The 18,821-nt window shown below is 35.6% G+C and overlaps 1 non-coding gene across 1 annotated transcript; it reads right to left on the bottom strand.

Annotated features, from left to right (window-relative positions):
* Positions 1 to 18,494: 18,494 nt before the first annotated feature.
* Positions 18,495 to 18,602, bottom strand: LOC148573364 (small nucleolar RNA R71). The gene has a single exon (XR_015906267.1). It is a non-coding gene; the product is annotated as a small nucleolar RNA R71 (small nucleolar RNA).
* Positions 18,603 to 18,821: the final 219 nt, after the last annotated feature.

The raw sequence follows: 18,821 nt of genomic DNA on the forward strand, positions 1-18,821 counted from the left end.
TAGGTCTTTAGGATTTTTAGTTTTATATATATATATATATATATATATATATATATAAAGTAAGCTTAGTTAAAATAATGAAATTCTCCAAGAAAAACATTCTTAATAGGGCTTTGACATCCCAATTGATTTGAGTGAAAAATTTTCATTGAACTTGCTTGAACTATACATTGTGAATCATGTTTTGAACAAAGGACACAAGCATGTGAGTTTAGAGCCTAATTGCGTGGTTACATCATATAACCACTTATTTTTCTTCTTGTGTGTAATTGTTCTCTTTCTATGATTGTAATCTTTGATTTGTTTGATTCTATATGTCCATTATTCCATGTATACATGCATTTATATGATTGAGGCCATCATTTCATTTAGCTCACTTACCTAAATAGCCTTACCTTTTATCAACCATTGTTAGCCAACTTTAAGCCTATGATTAACCCACTTTGTTCTTTAATTTAGCACGTTACAAGCTTTAAAGCGAAAAACAATAGATGTCCTTAATTTGGATCTTTGATTAGCTTAGGCTAGTGAGTATGTGTATCATTCAAGTGTGGGGAAACTTGGGACATTGGTTGAGGTAAAAGTGTGTTTTTATTTTTTGTTAAAAATATTGGGAATTGGGTACATACTCATGTATTAATTAAATATTTAAACCATATACATTGATATCCTTGTATATAATTACATCAAAAAAAAAGGAAAAAAAAAAGAGAAAAACAAAAGAAAAATAACAAAAAAAAAATGAAAAAGAAAAGAAAAGAAAAAGAAAGCAATAAAAGGGGAAAAAATGCCCCAAAGTAAAGTTCAATAAGAATCAACGCATATGTGTAGTAATCAAAATAGAATGCGTGAGTATGTGAAAAAGTGAAGAATGAGAAGTTAGGATTGTTTAGAATTTCATAGGTTGTTATATAGGTTAGGTGGGAAGTTTAAGTTAATCAAAGATTCAAATTTCAAGCCCACTTGACCATATGCATCCTACCTTGACCCTAGCCCATTACAACCTTATGGAAAGGCCTCATGATAATTGTATGCATGCATGAAATAATTGTTGATTGTTAGATAAAAAACAAATCTTGAAAAGCATGATTAGGGGAGAATTGAGTGAGTCGACCCTAAATACTTGAGTGACTAAAGCGGATACACATCCGGTGAGGGTTCGATTGCTCAATTACATGTTTTCACCTAGGATTATCACTTTTCTTGCAAGTTTGTAAAAATATTTAATAACTTAATTCAATTGTGGATTTGATTTGATTGCTGTTACTTTAGCCCTTATGCTTATATATGTTTTCTTGGAAATTGAGTTATTTTGACCAAGTAGTTGCATTCATTTAGATAGATTGCATGTAGATAGGATGCATTTAATTAGTTTACATTGAATAAATGTTAATACCCTTTGTTTCTTTCTTGAGTCTAGCATGAGGACATGCTTGGTTTAAGTGTGGGGAGGTTGATAAACCCCATTTTTAGGGTTTATCTTGTGCTTATTTTGGAGGATTTTATCACCTTTTCCCACATTTATTCCATGAAATGGCATGGTTTCATGATGTTCTCCTAATTTGTGATCAAGTGTGAAAACATGCTTTTTAGGCCTTAATTTGCTAATTTTGATTCACTTTTGATTCCACTAGATGCATTGATGTGTTTGTTAATGAGTTCAGGCTTTTTAGGCCTTAATTTGCTAATTTTGATTCACCTTTGATTCCACTAGATGCTTTGATGTGTTTGTTAGTGAGTTCAGGTTGAAAAGACTAGGAACGGATCAAAGGAGTGAAGAGAAAAGCATGCAAAGTGGAGAACACATAGAAAATCAAGGATCTGGAGTGCATCCATCGACGTGCACGCGTGACATACGCGCATGCGCGAAAGATGAAGTCGCATGGCAATGCGTACGCGTGGATGAGAACGCCAAACGATGCGTACGCATGACCCATGCGTACGCGTCGCAGCTCGCACGTGACCTCATTAAAGTGAAAATACTGGGGGCGATTTCTGAGCTTCCCAGGCCCAGATCCAACTCAATTCTGTGGCTATTACATGAAGAATTCAAGGGGAGATCATTCATACACTTAGTTTTAGAGAGAGATGTAGAATTCTAGAGAGAGAGGCTCTCTCCTCTCTCTAGATTAGGGTTTTTAGTTTTATTTTCTTTTTAGATCTAGATCTATTTCTCCTTTGCTTTAGTTTTCCTTTACCTTTATTTGTTCTAGCATTTTACTTCTCTTGTTGTTTCCTCTATTTTGTTAATTTTAGCTTATGAACTCTATTGTTGATTTCCATTTCCTTTTAATGCATTTTGTTATTTCCATGTCTTTTATATTTGCTTTAGTTTTCTGTTGTTGATTTCTTGCTTTTGTAGTTGTAGCTTCCATTAATTCTTGCAATTTATGATGTTTACCTTTATTGCCTTCTATGTGTTTGGTGAAATATTTCTTTTAGTTATGAGTTAGATTTTTCTCCTCTTGGCTTGAGTTGAGTAATTGGTGACGCTTGAGTCATCAAACTCTTTTGTTGATTGATAATTGGAAGTTGCTAATCAATTTGAATGCCACTAAAGCTAGTCTTTCCTTGGGATTTGACTAGGACTTGTGGTCTCAAGTTGATATCCACTTGACTTTCCTTCATAGTTAGAGGTTAACTAAGTGGAGCAATAGACAATTCTTGTCACAATTGATGAGGATAACAAGGAAGGACTTCTAGTTCTCATACCTTGCCAAGAGCTTTCTTAGTTGTTAGTTTATTTCCTTTGCAATTTACATTTCTTATTCTTTATTCCAAAACCCCAAAAATATTTGTCCTATAACCAATAACAAGAACACTTCGCTGCAATTCCTTGAGAGACGATCCGAGGTTTGAATACTTCGATTTATTTTTATTGGGGTTTGTACTTGTGACAAACAAATTTTTGATTGAGGAATTGTTTGTTGGTTTAGAACTATACTTGCAACGCGATTTCATTTGTGAAATTCTTTACCGATAGATAATTTCCATTCGTCACATGCATACGCGTCAATTAGACTATGGCTTGGTCACGCGTACGCGTCGGTCATGCGTACGCGACGGGACCAGCTTCTCAAATCTCCAAATTCTTGTGTTCCTTCCACTTTTGCATGCTTCTTTTCCATCTTCTAAGCCATTCATGCCCTCTAAACCCTGGAAATACTTAACAAACATATCATGGCATCGAATGGTAATAAGGGAGGATTAAAAATTAGCAATTTTAAGGCCTAGGAAGTATGTTTTCAATCATAGCACAAAATTAGTATGGAATCTTAGAAACATGCAATTTACATGAATAAGTGTGACAAAAGTTGACAAAATCCACTCAATTCAATCCAAAATAAACTATAAAATTGTGGTTTATCAACCTCCAGCCACTTAAACATTAGCTTGTCCTCATGCTAAGCTCAAGAGAAGCTATAAAGGGGTGAAGAGGGATGGTAGGATTTATTAAATGCAACCTAGCTATATGAAACTAAATGCAAAGTCCTACCTAGTTGGTTAAAAGTAAATCAATCTTCCAAGAACAAATATGAACATGTAGGAAAAAGATAGTATTATGATTCATGAATTCCACTAATTCAAATATAAAAATAAAGTACAAATAGACTTGCAAGAAGAAAGCTCATGAAAGCCGGAAACAAGGAATTGAGCATCGAACCCTCACCGGATGTGTATCCGCTCTGTCGCTCAAGTGTATAGGATTGATTCACTTAATTCTCCTCTAATCAAGCTTTCCAAGATTTATTTTTCATCTAACAATCAACAATTATTCAATGCATGCATACATTTATCATGAGGACTTATCCATAGGTTGTAATGGGGCTAGGGTCAAGGTAAGGATATACATGGCCAAGTGAGCTTGAAATTTGAATCTTTGATTAGCATAAGCTCTCACCTAACACATATAACAACCTATACAATTCTAATACAGACCTAACTACCCATTCTTCACTTTTTCACACACTCATGCATTCTTTTCAATTCACATTCCATATGCGTTGTTATTATTACTTTACTTTGGGGTATTTTGTCCCTTTTTTATTGCATTTCTTTTTCTATTTTTTTCTTTTGATATATATTTTTTTATTTATTTTATATTTTTTTATTTTTGCAATAAAGTATATATAAAAGTATCAATGCATATGGTTTAAACATTTAATACATGAGTATGGACCTAATTCCCAAGATTTTCAATGAAAACTCAAAATACACTTTTACCTCAACCAATGTTCCCAAGATTCCACATACTTAGATGATACATACACTCACTAGCCTAAGCTAATCAAATATCCAAACAAGGGACATTTATTGTTTTCCGCTTTAAAGCTAGTAATGTGCCAAAATTAAGAACAAAGGGGATTAACATAGGCTCAAAGTTGGCTAACAATGGTGGATAAAGGTAAGGCCATTTGGGTAAGTGAGATAAATGAAACAATGACCTCAATCATATAAATGTATTTATACATCAAATAATGGATATAAAGAATCAAACAAATCAAAGATTACAATCATAGAAAGAGAATAATACACACAAGAAGAAAATAGTGGTTATATGATACAACCACACAATTAGGCTCAAAATCTCACATGGTTGTGTATTCTTAGCTCAAAAATATGTTCCAAAATAAATTTCTTCAAGAAAGTTCAACAAAAGTTTTGATTCAAATTAGTGAAATTCCCTAGAATAGTTTCTTAGAAAGAAAATCATCACTTTAAGCAAGTAGTCCTAACAAGAAAGAAGTGGTAAAATATGTACAAATTCTAACTATCATGCAGTCTATCATGCAATGCAACAACTAACTAACAAAGAAGATTAAGAATTAGTGTTGGGAAAAGGAATTGTTACCCACGGAAGTCGGTCTCAACCTCCCCATACTTAAAGATTGCACCGTCCTCGGTGCATCCAAAGATGAGCAAGGTGGATTAGGGTGGGTTGCTACAACTAAAGAGCTTCTTCAAAAGATTGTGCGGAGGGACTTGTTTGCCGCCCCATTTCGAAGCTTTTCCTTTCCCTTCTTGGTGGCCAACCTGAAAGGAGAGAAAAAGAAAGAAAATTAAGCCCAAAAACAAAGATATCAAAGAAAATAGAATATAGGTGGGGGCTAATGCCGAATAAAAGTGGGGTTCTCAACTACATGTTAGCTACAACATGCAAGTGAAAAAACAATATAAGCGAAGGGTATATCTACTGACACTTGATGCAGGAGTAAAATCAAAGCATAAGTAAATAGCTTGAAGAGAGCATATGGAGCATCAAGTTCAAATAGGAATTTACACAAGCAAGAGTAGTTATAAGCATGAGAGATTTTGGTCCCATCCTAACTCAATGATAATGAAGCACAAAAATAAGGTTATTGAGTTAGAAGGGACGAAAGCACTAATCTTGTATGTGGGACAAAAATTGTAACCAATACCAAACAAGTCACGAAGTATGAAAACTATCCAAGAAATTCTCAACAGTTAAGTAGGAAAAATTCAACACCAATGTTAAAACAACAAATTTAGAAAAGAAAATAAGAACAAGAAACAAACTTAAAATGCAATAAATAAAAGTATGCAAATGCAATGGAGAAAAGAAAATGAAAGAGGAGATAGAAAGGGAAGAAAAGAAATGGGGGAAAGGAAGAAATGAAGAAGAAGAAAGGAAGGAAGGAAGTAGGAGAAATAAGAAAGAAAGAAAGAAGAGAGGGGAAAAGATGAAGAACAAGGCGCGAAAACGACGCAGATGCGTCAACCACGCGTACGCGTGGAAAGAAAAAATTGCTGGTAACGCGTCCGCGTCGGTCATGCGCACGCGTGAGATATGCCAAAAGAAAGTGACGCGTACGCGTCAAGCACGCGTACGCGTGGGGATGGATCGTGCTCCTCGCACCTCAGCTGCATGGTTCCAAGCTTCCAGCACAACTCTCTGGTTTTTGAACCATGCAGCAGCAACATAAAAATTTGGGCTTCGACGTGCACGCGTTGGTCACGCGTACACGTGACAGCCCCCCCCCCTTTTTTTTTCAAAAAAGCATAAAAATAGGATTAAACACTATCCTATCCTATATACACTCTAGACCCACTAAAACATAAACTTAACCAAAAATCTTTAAATTTTTGAAAAAGTATTTCTATGGATTATTCAAACAAAACATGCAATTCAACAAGAATGCAATTCAAGTCAACTATTCTAAATCAAAACATGATTCTAGCAAGCAACCTAGCAATCAAAGTAATATATACAAAAGTATGAAAAGAAGAAAACTACCTAACAATGGCAACTCAATTCATTCATTGATTATATCTACAAGAGAAATGAAAAGAGTTTACGATGGTGGGGTGTCTCCCACCTAACACTTTTATTTATTGTCCTTAAGTTGGACAATTGGGAGGTTCTTTGTCATGGTGGTTTATGCTTGTACTCATCCTTGAACTTCCAAGGATGCTTGCTCCTCAAACGGTTGCCAGAATTTCCAACCGACTTCACCAAACTTGGGTGAAGTCCTTCACAAGATATGAGCTCTCAAAATTGGCATTCATGTTGTGATCCGAGATCCCATATCTTATTTTCACACCCATCTTCAAATTGATCTTTATAATTCCACTCGGGTGGTAAGCAAGATGAACTCTCAATGAGATACCAAACTCTTCTTCTAGATCCATTCAAATAAGCATTAAACCAATCCTTGCATCTAGCTCTTAAAATCTCAATCTTGATGAGTCTTGATTTGCACCGCCAACCACTAAACATCCTTCTCTTATGCTTCATTCCACAAAGCTTCCTAAGTTGACCATTCGTTTCAAGCACACCATACTCAAGTGGGACAATAAAGCTAAGAGAAACAAGTTTTACCCACTCAAATGAAGGTAAAATGGCAACCTAGGTAGAGAAGTCTCCAACGATCTTGACAAAGCATATTCAACTCCCGTCCAACCTTTTTGAAGGACTTCCACCTTTTGATAGGATTCTTCACCTTCAAGATTTTCCTCACCAAATTTATCCAACTCTTCTCCGTCACTCAAATCATAAATAAGAGGTTTAGAGATGTCTACCTCCATATCACTTTCAAATTCATCCGGAGAAGGTTCTTCAAATTCAAAGGATTCATTTGCGAAAGCAAATTCTTCATTATTAGGACTCGATGCTAAATGATCATCACCAAGGGAACTCAATTCTTGCTCCATTCCTTCCAATTCTTCATTTATAACTTGTCTTGGAGGTTGTGCACTCTCCTCCTCAACATCAATTTCAATCTTCTTGGAGGAATTTTCATTAATCCTAGATTCCCATGGAGGTTCCGCATCTCCTAAATCTTCAACCACTTTCTCTTCTTCAATAATTTTGTCTTTCTCCACTTGTTCAAGTACAAAATTCCACTCCTTATTTTCCACCGGAGTCTCTAATCTCTCTCTCATGCTCCGTTTTTCATTAGATTCTCCATATGAGGCCATGGGAGTTTCTTGAGTGTCCAAATATTGGAAAGCTAATCGACTTACTACCTCGGTCAAGGTAGCCATGAACTCTAGTTGCACCCTTTGAGCTTCACGTTGCTCTTGAAGGATGGTTTATAGCTCCCTTTGCTCTTGAAGCATTGAGATGAGAGTGTTATCCATTGAGAATTGGGGTGGATAGGAGGGTTCATCGTATGGGAGAAAGGGTTCACAATAAGAAGATGGCTCATTTTGGTGGGGATATTGAGGTGGTATATGTGAGAATGAAGGTTCTTAAGAGTAATTGTATTGGAATGTAGGTGGTTCTATTGGTTTTCTTTTATAGTGATCACAAGGATGAGGTATGGGTAATTGGTTGTATGAGGGATATGGATCATAGGATGGTGTTTGGTAAAATATGGCTTGTGAGGAAGGTAGTGGAGGGCTATGTTAAGGATAGGGCTCATAGGCATATGGTGGTTGTGATTGATAATCACAAGGAGGTACACCATAGCCATTAGATGGGTATGCATCAAGGGGTGGTTCTTGCTCATAGTACATTGAAGGAGGTTGTTACCAAGATGGTTGATCTTAAGCATATGGCTCCTCCCACTTTTGATTCTCCCATCCTTGATGCAAGCCTTAATTGTAGTTCTCATTTCCTACAACATAGTTATAACCATACTCATAGTCAAAGGGGTGAGAATTTACGGTGGAAAGAGAAAACAAAATCAAGAGCTAATAAGAACAAAATACTACAACTAGCAAAAACTAACAAAGAAACTCAAGCACTATTCACAATATTAACATATATATAATAACCAATAATATAACACCCCCGAAAATGGCGCCAAAAACTTGATGGAGGATTTATGTCAGCTTAAAATTTTTCAATAGAATTTCGTTGCAAGCATAGTCCAAACCAACAATTAACCCTCACATCAAAGTTTAATTTGGTTATCACAAGTTCAACCCAATAAAAATAACCGAGAGTATTAGTCCCGGGCCGTTCTCCCTAGTGGTTGACAAGGAATGTAAATAACAAGAAATTAAATGACAATTAACTAATAAAGGAAAGAAAATTCAAATGATAAAAAGGTCTTGACAAGGGTTGATGGTTAAGGTTCACTATCCTTGTTACCTACCACAATATGATAATTGCAAGGATCAATCCCATTTAGCCATCCTCTAACAATTGAAGGAAAGTTAAATGAGCTTCATGAATCCTAACCCATGAGTTCTAGCCACTCACTAATTAACTTAGTGAAGACTAGTGTCAATAGAAATCAATTATCAATCACTTGGACATTGGTGACTCAAGATCACTCAAGTAACCAACACAAGCCAAGAAGAGAAAAATATAACTCATAACTAAAAGAAATATTTCATCAAATACCTAGAATGCAATAAAAGTAAACATCATAAATTGCAAGAATTAAAGAAAACTATAACTAACCAAAGTAAGAAATCAATAATAGAAACTAAGGTAAGCATCAAAAGACATGAAAATAATAAATTGCATTAAAAGGAAATTGAGAATAACAAAAGAGTTTCTAAACTAAAATTTTCAAAATAAAGGAATTAACAAGAGAAGTAAATGAACTAAAGTACTAGAACAAATAAAAGTAAAGAAAAACTAAAATGGAGGAAGATTAATATCTATCTAAAAAGAAATAAAACTAAGGACCCTAAAATCTAGAGAGAGGAGAGAGCCTCTCTCTCTAGAATTCTACATCTATCTAAAACTAAAGTGTTGTATTAATGAATGTGTGAATCCTCCCATCCTCCTTCACTCCCAGCCTCTAATCTGCAGAATGGGCTTGAAACTGGGCCAAAAATCAGCTCAGAAATTGCCCCCAGCGTTTTCACTTTAGTGAGGCACGTGACGCTTTGTCATGTGTATGCATCAGCCACGCGTACGCATCGTTGAACTTTGCATGAGGCCACATGATAAAATACTATTTTATGGTTTATATTGTACTCAATTGAGTGAATTTTATCAATCTTTCACCCACTTATTCATACTATTTGCATGGTTTTACAATTCCTTCCCAGAATTTGTGCTATGATTGAAAACATGCTTCTTTGGCCTTATATTTGCTAATATTAATCCTCTCTTATTACCATCCGATACCTTGATATGTGTGTTAAGTGATTTCAAGGATTATAGGGCAGGGATGGCTCAGAGGATGGAAAGGAAGCATGCAAAAGTGGAAGGAATACAAGAAGTTGAAGGAACTGCAAAGCTGTCAGCCTGACCCTCTCACACTAAAACGGTCATAACTTGAGCTATAGAGGTCCAAATGATGCGGTTCTAGTTGCGTTGGAAAGCTAACATCTGGAGCTTCGATTTGATATATAATTTGCCATTGTTGCCCTGACGATAAGTGACGCGAACGCATGATCTACGCGGACACGATGCAGTGGCAAAAAAACCAGCGTGTTTGAATTCGAAACCAGCGAATTCTGGGTTGTTTCTGACCCAGTTCTCGGCCCAGAAAACATAGATTAGAGGCTATAAAGTGGGGGAATGCATCCATTCATCAACATGCTTTTCATAATTCATAATCTTAGGTTTAGATGTAGTTTCAGAGAGAGAGGTTCTCTCCTCTCTCTTAGGACTAGTATTTAGGATTTCTCTTAATTTTAGGATTGCTTCTCAATCCCAGGTTCAATGTTCTTCTACTTTTATTTATTCTATTATTTTATTTTAGTTTGTTAATGTTGGTTTATGAACTCCATGTTAGATTTGAATTTATGTTTAAACGTAATTTTATGTGTTTCAGATTTATGACTGCTTTATTCTATTTATGATTTCTTCAATTTAATTTAGAATTTTTCCTTTTGGCTTTGGTTAAATAATTGGTGACCCTTGAGTTATCAAACTCGAGGTGTTGACTGAAAATTGAAATTCTTCAAGAATTAATTCGAGTTCCACTAACTCTAGCCTTTCCCAAGGAAAGACTAGGACTTGAGGATTCAAATTAATTCATCCACTTAACTTACCTTCATAGTTAGAGGTTAACAAAGTGGGAGAAAAATTCAATTCTTATCACAATCGATAAGGATAACTAGGATAGCACTTCCAGTTCTTATACATTGCCAAGAGTTTTATTATTTATTTAAATTAATTCCTTACAATTTACTTTCTTGCCATTTACTATTCTTGCTTTTTATCTTATACATTAAAAACCCAAAAATACTACTTTTCATAACCAATAATAAATCATATTTCCCTACAATTCCTTGAGAAGACGACCCGAGGTTTGAATACTTCGGTTATTTATTTTTATTGGGTTTGCTTAAGTGACAAACAAAAGTTTTGTACGAAAGGATTTTCTGTTGGTTTAGAAGCTATACTTACAACGCGATCATATTTTTATATTTCTTTACCGATAGAAAAACCGATCGTCAAAATGGCGCCGTTGCCGGGGAATTACAAACGTGTGCCTTATTATTGGTTATCGTAAATATTTTCTTTTTACTTGTTTATTTGTTTTTATTTTTGTTTTTATTTTTACTTTTTCATAAATTAAGAGGTTATTGGTTTTTATTTAGTTATTAAAAATTTTTCGATAAAAATTGTTCTTCGTGTTCATCTTGACCTTTAAGTTGTTCTTAGTTGTTTTCTTCGTTTTGATCTAAAAAATTTTAAGTTTAGTGTCATTTTATTGTTTTTCTCTTTCCTCATTTAATTCAAAAATACCTTTTCTCTTTATTTTTATTGAATTTTCAAAATTTGCAAAAAAAAAAATTTATCTTTTTTAAAAATCTTATCTTATCTTATTTCAAAAATCAAATTTCAAAAATTCAATATTTAAATTTCAAATTTCAAATTTCAAATTTCAAATTTCAATCTCAAATTTAAAATTTAAAATTTCAAATTTTAAAATTTAAAATTCAAAATTTAATTTTCAAATTCAAAATTTAAATAACCTTTTAATTTAAATTTGTTTTTATTTTTTGTTTTTAATTTTTATTAGCTACTATGAATTCTCACCCCTCTGGTTTCAAGTTTGGTTCTAATATTATTGCAAGGAATGGAAATTATAACAGGAACATGCATCAAGGTCGAAACAATCACAGATGGAAGGAGCCACGAGGATCTGATCAACCCTTTCGGCAACAACACCTTCCAAGACACCATGGACAACGACCATCCTACAATGCATGCCAAGACAATAGATATGGTGGACCCCCTTGTAATTACCAACAAGCCCCATCATACGCCTGTAAACCACCTCCTCAACATAGTTTTGAACCACTACACTCACAAGCAAACTACCACCATTCACCTCCATATGACCCTAACCCTTATCCACCCCAATTCCAACCCAATTACTCCCAAGAACCACCACCTCCCTATGCACCATGTCCATATCCATCACCCCAAGAATCAAGGGAGAAACTCAGGGAAACATTTGAAAAATTTCATGCCACACTTCACCAATTGAATCAAGCGATAAATCGACTGCCTTCCCGACGTTCGGACACTCAAGGAACCCCCATGACTTCATGTGGGTAATCTAATGAAGAACGCAGCATGAAGGAGATACTAGAAACTCCAGTGGACAGTACGGAGCATGACTTTGTACTGGGACAAGTGGAGGAAGCTGTAATTATCGAAGAAGAAGAATTGGTTGAAGACTTAGGAGATGCAGAACCTCCATGGAAAAATCCAGTCAAAGAGCCTCCTTCAAAGACGTTTGAAACAGATGTTGAGGAGGGTGTACAACCTCCAAGGCATATCATGGTTGAAGACTTTGAAGAGGATGATCAAGAGATGGATTCGATCATTGATGAATTCTTATCTACCATTGAATCCTCTCCCATTGGACTAGACATGGAGATCAAAGAAGAAAAAGCACAACCTCCCATGCCCTTGGTAAGCAATGAAGAAGAGATTGAATTGGAAGAAAGCTACCAAGAGGAAAAGGTTGATATTGAAGAAGCTTGCAAAGAGGTAGAAGTTGTCAAGGAAGAGCGCAAGGGAATGGAGCTGGAAATCACCTTGCCAAAGTTGTTGCAGACCTCTCCCCCAAAGCCATCACCATCCATCCCTTCATTCAAGTGGGTAAATCTCTCATCTCTAACCTTAATTAGCTCACTTGAATATGCTTTGCTTGAAACAGATGGTCAACTTAGAGCTCTTTGTGGCATTAAGAGTAAGAGGAAGATGGTCAGTCGTAAGAATTGTCCTACAAGGTTCCTTATGGTTGGAAGCTTTAAGTTTAAACACAAAGGTTGGTGTAGAGCTCAATTGAATGGGTCTGAGAAGTTGTTTGGATGCTTCAGTGAGAATTCTAAGGCTGAACCACCCAGATGAAATCATGATAATCAACTTGAAGACGGGTGCAGAAACAAGATTTGAGATCCAGGCATACATGAGGATCAAATTTGGGAGCTCAAAGCTTGTGAAGAACTCCATCAAAGCTTAAAGAATCTACCTGGTATTGATCAAGCTTATTGGAAGTCCAAGCATTGGTGGAAGTTTCAGGATGAGTTCAAGCACAAGCCGCCATGACAAGGAGCTCACCAAATGTCCAACTTAAGGACTTTAACTAAAAGTGCTAGGTGGGAGACAACCCACCAAGGTATGATCGTTCCTTTTCAATTTTAATTTTATTTCGTTTTGTTTTATTCTATTGAACCTGGAATTATTCATAACCTCCATATCAGCATTTGCATTCTGCATTCTGCATATTGCATACTGCATAAAAAAAATGCACACGACGCGTCCGCGTCACAAGTGCATTAGGAAGAAAAGAAAAGTGAACAGAGAGTCACGCGAGAGCGTGGCTGGAGGCGTGCCATTGGCACAAATTGATCCACGCAACCGCGTCGCTGACGCGATCGCGTTATTTGCGAAAAATGCCTCCCACGCATCCGCGTTACCCACGCAAACGCGTGCCCTAAAAATCGACGTAAAAAGGGTATATGGCAGCAAGTTGTGATGGAGTAGGGCTGGAACCACGCTAGAAGCACAAGCCCCACCACGCGAACGCGTGCCCCACGCGTTCGCGTCGTTTTTCAAAGTATGGCCATCTACACGATCACGTCAACCACGCGACCGCGTCACCCAGATTTTTGGCAAAATGCATTTAAAATAGAGAGTTGCGCGACCGCGAGGCTGCCTTCGCGCTAATGGCACAAATCACTCCACGCGAATGCGTGACCCACGCGTCCGCGTCGATTCCTATAAGCGCAATTCGCGCGAACGCGTACCCCGCGCGTCCGTGTCACTAGTGTCGCACAAGCTATCCAGATTAGTGCCAATTATCTTATCTTTTCTTCTCTAATCCTAATTTCTTCTATCTTTTCTTCTTTCTTCTTTCCTTCCTACTTTCTTTTTCTTCATCATCCTTATTCACTTTCATTCTATTTTCCTTAATTTATTTACATACTTTCATTCATTACATTTTAATTTTGTGCATATTTTTACTTTCTTTTTTTAAAAATTTATTACTTTTCTGTTGGTGTTAAAATTTCTTATTCAACTGTTGCATCTTTTCTGGTATTATTTTGGTGCTCAGTGACTTGTTTTACACTGTTGGGTAATATTATTTAAGTCAATACTAATCTTTTATGATATTTGTATTAATTTTGCATTGACATGAATTTATATTGTCTTGCACCCTCTTTCCTATTGTTGCAAATTTTTCACTCTTGATTTGCCATGTACTTCTACTGTTTTCTCACTTGCATGTTATAGCTACCATGTAATTGGGACCCTTATTATCTGGCATTAACACCCATATTTTATTTAATTTCTATCTTTATTTTTGGGTTACTTTTCTTCTTTTCCCTCTTCTTTCAGGATGGCCACCACGAAGGGAGAGGAAAAGCTTCTTAATGGGAAGACAAATAAGTCCACCTGCACAATCTTTAGAAAGTATCAGTTGAAGCAACCAGTCCACTTGTACATTGATGAGCGGATAATTTATACGCTTTTTGGCATTGTTTTTAGTAGAATCTAGTTACTTTTAGGGATGTTTTCATTAGTTTTTATGTTAAATTCACATTTCTGGACTTTACTATGAGTTTGTGTGTTTTTCTGTGATTTTAGGTATTTTCTGGCTGAAATTGAGGGACTCGAGCAAAAATCAGATTCAGAGGTTGAAGAAGGACTGCTGATGCTGTTGGATTCTGACCTCCCTACACTCAAAATAGATGTTCTGGAACTACAGAACTCAAAATGGCGCGCTTCCAATTGCGTTGGAAAGTAGACATCCAGGGCTTTCCAGCAATATATAATAGTCCATACTTTGACCGAGTTTAGATGACGTAAAAGGGCGTTGAACGCCAGTTCTATGCTGCTGTCTGGAGTTAAACGCAAGAAACACGTTACAAGCCAGAGTTGAACGCCAGAAATACGTTACAAACTGGTGTTCAACTCCAAGAATGACCTCTGCACGTGGAAAGCTAAAGCTCAGCCCAAGCACACACCAAGTGGGCCCCGGAAGTGGATTTATGTATCAATTACTTACTTCTGTAAACCATAGTAACTAGTTTAGTATAAATAGGACTTTTTACTATTGTATTAGACATATTGGGACGTCTGGTTCTTAGATCATGGGGGCTGGCCATTCGGCCATGCCTGAACCTTTCACTTATGTATTTTCAAACGGTAGAGTTTCTACACTCCATAGATTAAGGTGTGGAGCTCTGCTGTTCCTTATGAATTAATGCAAAGTACTACTGTTTTTCTATTCAACTCAACTTATTCCGTTTCTAAGATATTCATTCGCACTTCAACATGAATGTGATGAACGTGACAATCATCATCATTCCCCCACGAATGCGTGCCTGACAACCACTTCCGTTCCACTTTAGATTGAATGATTATCTCTTGGATCTCTTAATCAGAATCTTCGTGGTATAAGCTAGATAGATGGCGGCATTCATGAGAATCTGGAAAGTCTAAACCTTGTCTGTGGTATTCCGAGTAGGATTCTGGGATTGAATGACTGTGACGAACTTCAAACTCGCGAGTGCTGGGCGTAGTGACAGACGCAAAAGGAGGGTGAATCCTATTCCAGTATGATCGAGAACCTCAGATGATTAGCCGTGCTGTGACAGAGCATTTGGACCATTTTCACAAGAGGATAGGATGCAGCCATTGACCAAGGTGATGCCTCCAGACGATTAGCCATGCAGTGACAGCGCATCGGACCATTTTTCAGAGAGGATGAAAAGTAGCCATTGACAATGGTGATGTCCTTACATAAAGCCAGCCATGGAAAGGAGTAGGACTGATTGGATGAAGACAACAGGAAAGCAGAAGTTCAGAGGGACGACGCATCTCCAATCACTTATCTGAAATTCTCACCAATGATTTACATAAGTATTTCTATTTTTATTTTCTATTTATTTATTATTAATTTCGAAAACTCCATAACTATTTTATATCCGTCTGACTGAGATTTACAAGGTGACCATAGCTTGCTTTATACCAACAATCTCCGTGGGATCGACCCTTACTCACGTAAGGTTTTTTACTTGGACGACCCAGTGCACTTGCTGGTTAGTTGTATCGAAGTTGTGAATGAAAAACGATTTATTAAGACGTGCGTACAGAGTTTTTGGCGCCGTTGCCTGAGATCACAATTTCGTGCACCAAGTTTTTGGCGCCGTTGCCGGGGATTGTTCGAGTTTGGACAACTGACGGTTCATCTTGTTGCTCAGATTAGGTAATTTTCATTTTGTTTTATTTTCAAAAATTTTTCAAAAACCTTTCAAAAATTTCTCACCTGTTTTCGAAAAAAATATATAAATCTTTTCAAAAATATATTTTTCTTCAGAATTTTTAAGAATGAATTCTAGTGTTTCATGATGATTTGTTGAATCCTGGCTGGCTGTAAGCCATGTCTAATCTTTTGGACTGGAGTTTCAACTTATCATCACAAGAGCTTGTTGATTCTCACACACTTAGTTGCTCTATACATGGAAAGTATAAATATCTTCTAAAGCTTGACTGGCTATTAAGCCGTGTCTAACCCTCAGATTGGAGCTTTAGACTAGGATTGCAAGATTCCTGGAATTCATATTAAAAATTTTGGAATCCTTATTTTTCTTTTTTTTCAAATAATTTTCGAAAAATCCAAAAAAATTTAATAAAATCATAAAAATCAAAAAAATATTTAGTGTTTCTTGTTTGAGTCTTGAGTCAAATTTTAAGTTTGGTGTCAATTGCATGTTCATCTTGCATTTTTTGAAAAAAAATCATGCATTCATGGTGTTCTTCATGATCTTCAAGTTGTTCTTGGTAAGTCTTCTTGTTTGATCTTGATGTTTTCTTGTTTTGCATCTTTTCTTGTTTTACATGTGCATTTTTGCATCCATAGAGTCTAAACATGAAAGATTTCTAAGTTTGGTGTCTTGCATGTTTTCTTTGCATTAAAAATTTTTTCAAAAATATGTTCTTGATGTTCATCATGATCTTCATAGTGTTCTTGGTGTTCATCTTGACATTCATAGCATTCTTGCATACATTCATTGTTTTGATCCAAAATTTTCATGCATTGCATCATTTTCATGTTTTTCTCTCTCATCATTAAAAATTCAAAAATAAAAAAAAATATCTTCCCCTTTTTCTCTCTTAAAATTTCGAAAATTAGATTTGACTTTTTCAAAAATTTTTAAAATCCAGTTGTTTTTATGAGTCAAATCAAATTTTCAATTTAAAAATCTTATCTTTTTCAAAATCTTTTTCAAAAATCAAATCTTTTTTATTTTTCTTACTTATTTTCGAAAATTATAAAAATATTTTTCAAAAATCTTTTTCTTAATTTTTTCTCATAATTTTCGAAAATATCATCAACAATTAATATTTTGATTCAAAAATTTCAAGTTTGTTACTTGCTTGTTAAGAAAGATTCAAACTTTAAATTCTAGAATCATATCTTGTGATTTCTTGTGAATCAAGTCATTAATTGTAATTTTAAAAAGCAAATATTTTTCAAAACTAATTTCAATCATATCTTTTCAAAAATATCTTATTATCTTATCTTTTTAAAACATATCTTTTTCAAAAATTTAATTTTAAAATATCTTCTCTAACTTCTTATCTTCTTATCTTTTCAAAATTGATTTTCAAATTTGTTTCAACTAACTAACTAACTTTTTGTTTGTTTCTTATCTTTTTCAAAACTACCTAACTAACCCTTTCTCTCTAATTTTCGAAAATATCTCCCTCTTTTTCAAAAATTCTTTTTAATTAACTAATTATTTTAATTTTTTATTTTAATTTTATTCCTAATTTTCGAAAATTACTAACCTTTTTCAAAAACTATTTTTGAAAATCACTAACTCTTTTTCAAAAATTATTTTCGAAAATCCTCTTTCTCTCTCATCTCATTCTATTTATTTCTTCATCTACTAACACTTCTCTTCATCTCACATCTCTGCTCTCATCACCCTTGTGTTTCTTTCCTTACATTACATTCTTTTCTTCTTCTTTTCTTCTACTCACACAGGGACCTCTATACTGTGGTAAAAAGGATCCCTATTATTATTATTATTTTTTGTTCCCTCTTTTTCATATGAGCAGGAGCAAGGACAAGAATATTCTTGTTGAAGCAGATCCAGAACCTGAAAGGACTCTGAAGAGGAAACTAAGAGAAGCTAAATTACAACAATCCAGCAAGCACCTTTCAGAAATTTTCGAACAAGAAGAGGAGATGGCAGCCGAAAATAATAATAATGCAAGGAGGATGCTTGGTGACTTTACTGCACCTAATTAAAATTTACATGGAAGAAGCATCTCCATCCCTACCATTGGAGCAAACAACTTTGAGCTGAAACCTCAATTAGTTTCTCTGATGCAGCAGAACTGCAAGTTTCATGGACTTCCATCTGAAGATCCTTTTCAGTTCTTAACTAAATTTTTGTAGATCTGTGATACTGTTAAGACTAATGGAGTAGATTCTGAAGTCTACAGGCTCATGCTTTTCCCTTTTGCTGTAAGAGACAGAGCTAGAGTGTGGTTGGACTTTCAACCCAAAGATAGCCTGAACTCTTGGGATAAGCTGGTCACGGCTTTCTTAGCCAAGTTCTTTCCTCCTCAAAAGCTTAGTAAGCTTAGAGTGGATGTTCAAACCTTCAAACAGAAAGAAGGTGAATCCCTCTATGAAGCTTGGGAGAGATACAAGCAACTGACCAAAAAGTGTTCTTCTGACATGCTTTCAGAATGGACCATCCTGGATATATTCTATGATGGTCTGTCTGAATTAGCTAAGATGTCATTGGATACTTCTACAGGTGGATCCATTCACCTAAAGAAAACGCCTGCAGAAGCTCAAAAACTCATTGACATGGTTGCTAATAACCAGTTCATGTACATTTCTGAGAGGAATCCTGTGAGTAATGGGACGCCTATGAAGAAGGGAGTTCTTGAAATTGAT

This window comes from Arachis ipaensis, chromosome B2, assembly GCF_059453495.1.
Source record: "Arachis ipaensis isolate K30076 ecotype BB chromosome B2, ASM5945349v1, whole genome shotgun sequence".
Classification (NCBI taxonomy): Eukaryota; Viridiplantae; Streptophyta; class Magnoliopsida; order Fabales; family Fabaceae; genus Arachis; species Arachis ipaensis.